At 41.0% G+C, this 8,137-nt stretch overlaps 1 non-coding gene across 1 annotated transcript; it reads right to left on the reverse strand.

Annotated features, from left to right (window-relative positions):
• Positions 1 to 7,385: 7,385 nt before the first annotated feature.
• TRNAF-GAA lies at positions 7,386 to 7,458 on the reverse strand. The gene has a single exon. It is a non-coding gene; the product is annotated as a tRNA-Phe (tRNA).
• Positions 7,459 to 8,137: the final 679 nt, after the last annotated feature.

The raw sequence follows: 8,137 nt of genomic DNA on the forward strand, positions 1-8,137 counted from the left end.
GACTATTACTGGTCCCAAGTATACATCCCACTGTTCTCCATACCACTCTAGCCACAGGGCAAGAAAAGCACAAGTGTTGTGAAGTCTCCCTTTCTGAACAAAAGGAACATCTAGGGTTACCTTTCCATTTCCTCCTACGCATCACATCTCGTGTTAGAATAGCATATTGAAAAAGCTGACATAAGAATTTTGAATCTTAAGAGGCAACTTTGCACTCCAGATCCATCGGAAATCACATCTAGCAATATTATTCTCCAAATGTTCATATACAGATTTAGTAGAAAACCTTTTTCCATCCCTAAACTTCCATCTAATCTGGTCTGGATCATCCGACGAGGCACATTGGTCTTAAATATGGATGCCGAGTTGGTTCCTGTTGTCTTTCGTCGGGATGGGAAGTCACGAGTTCGACACCCCAGGCGGCCTATTTTTCTCATGTAGTTCGTGGCCCAAAAAAGGTCTACAAGTGCAGTGATTGGATGTTGATTAGTCCCATTCGTCCAGCTATGTGGCCCAAAATGCGTGAGTAGATTATAAAATCGGAGAAACGCACCTCACGCTCGGAAACGACCCGTATTGTTTTTGTTCATTATTCCTGTTTTTTGTTCTCGTTTTTGGTTTTATTTTTGTAATTTAAATTATTGTACAAAAAACACTCTTCAAAAACACATTTGAAAAATGTTGAACAAGTATTTATAGTTTTTTAATAACAAAAAAAATTGAAATAGAATTTGAAAATGTTGAATAAGTATTAAAAATTCTGACCATGCATTTAAAAAATGATAGTAATTATGAAAAATATTGAATAAGTACATGAAAAATGTTGAACAAGTAATTCAAAATGTTAAACAAGTATTTCAAAAAATGTTAAATAAGTAATTTAAAAATATATTAAATAAGTATTAAAATGATGAATAAGTATTTAAAGAATGTCGAATAAGCGCTCGGACAATGTTTAACGTGTATACAAAAAATGTTGATCACTCATTAAGATATGCTTTTGACATATATGAAAATGTAGAGAGAAAATGAAAACAAACATAAGAAAAGAAAAGTAATAACAAAAAATGGAGAGAAAAATCAAACAAAAAATGGAGAATAGTAAAAAAAGAAGAAAATTCGGAGAAAAAAATAAACAACAAAAAAGTCAAATAGGGGACAAATCCGAGAAGAAAAAGAAAAATGAAAAAAAAGATGAAACGAAATAAAATGAAAAAGAATGAAACGGAGAATAAAAAAGAAAAAAAATAAAAAGTCGAAGAAGAAAAAGCAAATAAACAAAAGGAAACAAAAAACAAGAAAATGAAAAAGAAGACCGCCTCGGTCGCCTCTACTTGCCTGCGATCCTACTTCTAAGCACTAAGTGTAAGCGGTTGCATTGGCGATCTATGTGGAAACTAGGGATTGATCCTTAACTCGATGCGAGAGTTTCCTCTCGACTCATTTAAGGCGGGAAATAGTCGTCACACTTTAGATGAGCGTAAGATTCATCTCGCTATAAGCGGCGTAAGATTCATCTTTGCTAGCGGATAAAGTCCACCATGTTGCTGTGCTGGGCGCCTCTAAGACCAGATGCAGCTTTGTCTCACCATGGGCTGCAGTAGCGCTTCGAAGACCAAGAATCATCAAGAATCAAGAGTAGTCTTGGCCGCCGTCGGCAAGGCGTGTGGCAACTCGGTATGGCCCAGATGCTGCACATGGGATATCACGACGAGATGGCTGACCACCGGTTGACACAACCGGTGGAAGGCCTCGTTGTAGCCAGGAAGGACAAGCGATGCGCAGTCGGCCTCCATGGCGTCGAGGCAAATAGGGAAAGAACGCCTCCTCCTCGTCGTCGTCCATGGCCTCCCTCATATACGACTAAGCCCAGTTGCGGCGGCGCTTCCCCCGCCACACGCGCCCATCCATATTCGTCGTTGGTCGATGAGATTTGCGTGGGAATTACAAGGGATTTTTGTGTCTCACAGCGAACAAAGAGCGAGAGATGAGAGAACGGGTGGGGGAGAGAGGTCATCCGTGCGCCGCTCATCGATGGAACCCGTCCACTCGCTCATCTGGTGCATACGTGCTCGATCGTACCGAATGATACTAAAGGGTGTGTACCCGATCTATCCAAAAAATGCAGTTGCACGTTTAGAATTTGGATTGTTTTAAAGGGTAAACACTTTTTGAAAAATCCAACAGTTTCCACAACACGAGCAATTTCTGAAGTTTCCAAACATTAAAGAAAAAGGTAATTGTTTGAAAATAGAAAAGGGAAAAGACCCCCCCCCCCCCCCCCCCAAACAAAAACAAATAGGTAAAACCATAAGAAAAAAGAAAAAAAAAAACTTAAGCCGGTCAAGAATCTTCTCAAAACAGGTAAGAAGCTCGTACAAGTTTCCCAAAATCGGGATCCGTATCGTGTGTGTAACGGAGAAAACCGAACAATACAAAAAATATGAAAAAAAGAAAGAAAATAAATCCAAAATATCGGTGAAAACCGAGAAATGAACAGTAAAAAGTGTAAGAAATGAAGAATACCGATGAAAAAACTAAAAAGAGGTAATGAAATAAAGAGGAAAAAAAATCGTCCAGAAGAAACGAGTAGCGTCTCGATAGATCAATCAGACGAAACGTTCTTCAGGTGAGCGTAAGGTTCATCTCGCTATAAGCGAAGAAAGCCCACCGTGTTGCTGCTCTGGGCTGGGCTGGGATGGGTTCCAAAGGATTACATTTTCTCTTTTAAAGGCTGGGCCGAGGGTTTTCAAAAATAAATATTGTGCGGTGAGTGTAAGATTCATCTCGCTATAAGCGGAGAAAGCCCACCGTGTTGGAGAGCAACTAGTTAAGGAGCGCTCTTTCGGGAGCCTCCTAGCGATCACTTCCGTGCGTCGTCATTTGGCGCGTTCTCAGCCGTCGCCACGTGTCGCGTTTCGAGCGTTCCCTTCTTATTTCTTTTTCACACGTCTTTTCGATTTTTTAAAGTGGTTTTTTTTGGAGATTTTTTTCGCACGGACATGTCTTTCGAAAAGAGAAAAAATGCGTTTTTATTTTTATGTTTTCCGTTAGAGGCATGGTTTTGCTTCCGCGGGAGGCACGGTTTTGCTATCGCGAGAGGCACGGCCGTGCCTCTCGGGAAAAGAAAAAAAACACGTTTTCTGCTCTCTCTTTTTTCCACGATAGGCACGGTTTTGTTATCTCGAGAGGCACGATTGTGCCTCTCGGAAAGGAAAAAAACGTGTTTTCAGCTCTTTCTTTTCGCGAGAGGCGCGATTTTGCTATTGCGAGAGGCACGGCTGTGCCTCTCGTAAAGGGAACAAAACGCATTTTGTATTTATTTTTCTACGAAAGACAGGTTTTTTGCTTTTACGAGAGGCACGATTTTACTGACGCGAGAGGCACGGCCGTGCATCTCGAAAAGGAAAAAACGTCATTTTTTCGTTTGATTTTTCTGTAAAAAAGTTGGTCAAACTTACCAACATGGGATCTAGTTTTAAAGATCTCGGGCGAGAAACCCAATGATGAAAACAGTTCAAGATTTGAACGCAAGGTTTAAGCGATAAAATGTTTTGAAAATATGGATATATGAAAAAAGAAAAATTCTCAGGTTACGACAAGTGACACGCATATAGTACGCCACTTGTTACAATCTGAGAAGGTGGGAGTAATCATTAAAAGGTGTATTCAGTAACTAGTGATTTCGACCGTGTTGCTACTTTAGGTTGGGATGCGTTACAAAGGATTACATTTTCTCTTTTAAAGGCTGGGCCGAAGGTTTCCAAATAAGAAAAATTGTGCGGTGAGCGTAAGATTCACATCGCTAGAAGAGGAGAAAGCCCACTTGTTGCTGCTCTGGGCTGGGATGGGATGCATTACATAGGATTACATTTTCTCTTTTAAAGGCTGGGCCGAGGGTTTAAAAAAACAATAATGCGGTGAGCATGGATCGAGAGGCACGATTTTACTAACGCGAGAGGCACGGCCGTGCATCTCGAAAAGGAAAAAACATCATTTTTTTGTCTGATTTTTTCGTAAAAAAGTTGGTCAAACTTATCAACATGGGATCTAGTTTTACAGATCTCGAGCGAGAAACCCAATGATGAAAACAGTTCAAGATTTGAACGCACGGTTTAGGAGATAAAATGTTTTAAAAATATGGATATATGAAAAAAGAAAAATTCTCAGGTTACAACAAGTGGCACACATATAGTACGCCACTTGTTACAATCTGAGAAGGTGGGAGTAATCATTGAAAGGTGTATTCAGTAACTAGTGATTTCGACCGTGTTGCTACTTTGGGTTGGGATGCGTTACAAAGGATTACATTTTCTCTTTTAAAGGCTGGGCCGAAGGTTTCCAAATAAGAAAAATTGTGCGGTGAGCGTAAGATTCACATCGCTAGAAGAGGAGAAAACCCACTTGTTGCTGCTCTGGGCTGGGATGGGATGCGTTACATAGGATTACATTTTCTCTTTTAAAGGCTGGGCCGAGGGTTTAAAAAAAATCATGCGGTGAGCATGGATCGAGAGGAACGATTTTACTGACGCGAAAGGCACGGCCGTGCATCTCGAAAAGGAAAAAACGTCATTTTTTTGTCTGATTTTTTCGTAAAAAGTTGGTCAAACTTATCAACATGGGATCTAGTTTTAAAGATCTCGAACGAGAAACCCAATGATGAAAACAGTTCAAGATTTGAACGCACGGTTTAGGAGATAAAATGTTTTGAAAATATGAATATATGAAAAAAGAAAATTTCTCAGGTTACGACAAGTGGCACACATATAGTACGCCACTTGTTACAATCTGAGAAGGTGGGAGTAGTCATTGAAAGGTGTATTCAGTAACTAGTGATTTCGACCGTGTTGCTACTCTGGGCTAGGATGCGTTACAAAGGATTGCATTTTCTCTTTTAAAGGCTGGGCCAAGGGTTTCCAAATAAGAAAAATTGCGCGGTGATCGTAAGATTCACATCGTTAGAAGCGGAGAAAGCCCACTTGTTGCTGTTCTGGGCTGGGATGGCATGCGTTACATAGGATTACATTTTCTCTTTTAAAGGCTGGGCCGAGGGTTTAAAAACAAAAATCATGCGGTGAGCATGGATCTAGAGGCATGATTTTTACTGACGCGAGAGGCGCGGCCGTGCATCTCGAAAAGGAAAAAACGTTATTTTTTTGTTTGATTTTTTCGTAGAAAAGTTGGTCAAACTTATCAACATGGAATCTAGTTTTAAAGATCTCGAGCGAGAAACCCAATGATGAAAACAGTTCAAGATTTGAACGCACGTTTTAGAAGATAAAATGTTTTGAAAATATGAATATATGAAAAAAGAAAAATTCTCAGGTTACGACAAGTGGCACACATATACTACGCCACTTGTTACAATCTGAGAAGGTGGAAGTAATCATTGAAAGGTGTATTCAGTAACTAGTGATTTCGACCGTGTTGCTACTCTGGGCTGGGATGTGTTACAAAGGATTGCATTTTCTCTTTTAAAGGCTGGGCCGAGGGTTTCCAAATAAGAAAAATTGTGCGGTGATCCTAAGATTCACATCGCTAGAAGCGGAGAAAGCCCACTTGTTGCTGTTCTGGGCTGGGATGGCATGCGTTACATAGGATTACATTTTCTCTTTTAAAGGCTGGGCCGAGGGTTTAAAAACAAAAATCATGCGATGAGCATGGATCGAGAGGCACGATTTTACTGACGCGAGAGGCGCGGCTGTGCATCTCGAAAAGGAAAAAACGTTATTTTTTTGTCTGATTTTTTCGTAGAAAAGTTGGTCAAACTTATCAACATGGGATCTAGTTTTAAAGATCTCGAACGAGAAACTCAATGATGAAAACAGTTCAAGATTTGAACGCACGTTTTAGGAGATAAAATGTTTTGAAAATATGAATATATAAAAAAAGAAAAATTCTCAGGTTACGACAAGCGGCACACATATACTACGCCACTTGTTACAATCTGAGAAGGTGGAAGTAATCATTGAAAGGTGTATTCAGTAACTAGTGATTTCGACCGTGTTGCTACTCTGGGCTGGGATGTGTTACAAAGGATTGCATTTTCTCTTTTAAAGGCTTGGCCGAGGGTTTCCAAATAAGAAAAATTGTGCGGTAATCCTAAGATTCACATCGCTAGAAGCGGAGAAAGCCCACTTGTTGCTGTTCTGGGCTGGGATGGCATGCGTTACATAGGATTACATTTTCTCTTTTAAAGGCTGGGCCGAGGGTTTAAAAACAAAAATCATGCGGTGAGCATGGATCGAGAGGCACGATTTTACTGACGCGAGATGCGCGGCCGTGCATCTCGAAAAGGAAAAAACGTAATTTTTTTGTCTGATTTTTTCGTAGAAAAGTTGATCAAACTTATCAACATGGGATCTAGTTTTAAAGATCTCGAGCGAGAAACCCAATGATGAAAACAGTTCAAGATTTGAACGCACGTTTTAGGAGATAAAATATTTTGAAAATATGAATATATGAAAAAAGAAAAATTCTCAGGTTACGACAAGTGGCACACATATACTACGCCACTTGTTACAATCTGAGAAGGTGGAAGTAATCATTGAAAGGTGTATTCAGTAACTAGTGATTTCGACCGTATTGCTACTCTGGGCTGGGATGTGTTACAAAGGATTGCATTTTTTCTTTTAAAGGCTGGGCCGAGGGTTTCCAAATAAGAAAAATTGTGCGGTGATCCTAAGATTCACATCGCTAGAAGCGGAGAAAGCCCACTTGTTGCTGTTCTAGGCTGGGATGGCATGCGTTACATAGGATTACATTTTCTCTTTTAAAGGCTGGGCCGAGGGTTTAAAAACAAAAATCATGCGGTGAGCATGGATCGAGAGGCACGATTTTACTGACGCGAGAGGCGCGGCCGTGCATCTCGAAAAGGAAAAAACGTTATTTTTTTGTCTGATTTTTTCGTAGAAAAGTTGATCAAACTTATCAACATGGGATCTAGTTTTAAAGATCTCGAGCGAGAAACCCAATGATGAAAACAGTTCAAGATTTGAACGCACGTTTTAGGAGATAAAATGTTTTGAAAATATGAATATATGAAAAAAGAAAAATTCTCAGGTTACGACAAGTGGCACACATATACTACGCCACTTGTTACAATCTGAGAAGGTGGAAGTAATCATTGAAAGGTGTATTCAGTAACTAGTGATTTCGACCGTGTTGCTACTCTGGGCTGGGATGTGTTACAAAGGATTGCATTTTCTCTTTTAAAGGCTGGGCCGAGGGTTTCCAAATAAGAAAAATTGTGCGGTGATCCTAAGATTCACATCGCTAGAAGCGGACAAAGCCCACTTGTTGCTGTTGTGGGCTGGGATGGGATGGGTTACATAGGATTACATTTTCTCTTTTGAAGGCTGAGCCGAGGGTTTAAAAAAATATCGTGCGGTGAGCGTGGATCGAACACGCGACCTTCAAATCTTCAGTCTGACGCTCTCCCAACTGAGCTATCCCCGCTAATTTTATGTTTATGTTCTTAACTTCAATTTTTTCTTGACGACATAAGGCAGCAGCGCGATCTAGCATAGATCAAAGTTTCCAGTTTAATCAAGGATAAGGGTTAGTTCGGAACTCTGAATTCCATGTCCAGGACGGACCCTGCTGGCGACAGCATCCACACAGCCCTAAAATGTTGATTTACAGGAGCAGGTCACTAGGTCCAAGTTCCAACTTTCAGCACATCGAAGAAAACTCTTCCCAGGTAAGTATCTCTCACCTAATATCTTCGTTTCTTGGTGCTTCCTCTTTGCACCTTCTAATCCAGTTTAAGTGTTTAAGCACACGAGCCGACGAGCGCCTGCCACGATAAGAACACGCTGGTATAAGCAATCCTGTTCCCATCGATGTTCCTGGTGGCGAGTAGGTGGCCCAACTCCAGGTCCATATAGCTGGGTGCGTGCAAAACAAAAGCCTGCTTGTTTTACGTCAGGAGAAGAGGCGTGCAAGTTCACCATGCATATACACTGCGGGAGCGTCGAGATCGTCGGGTCGCGGCTGGCTGAGCCCGCGCGTGGAGGGAAGCTGGCCAGAGGTCCAGGGCGACAACTCTGGTCTTGATATCCTCCCTTCTCCGATCCCATGGCTAGTTGGCTACACCAAACCATCCATGATCATTGATATACGCCTATACTAGGTG

The sequence above is a fragment of the Hordeum vulgare genome, chromosome 4H (assembly GCF_904849725.1).
Source record: "Hordeum vulgare subsp. vulgare chromosome 4H, MorexV3_pseudomolecules_assembly, whole genome shotgun sequence".
Classification (NCBI taxonomy): domain Eukaryota; kingdom Viridiplantae; phylum Streptophyta; class Magnoliopsida; order Poales; family Poaceae; genus Hordeum; species Hordeum vulgare.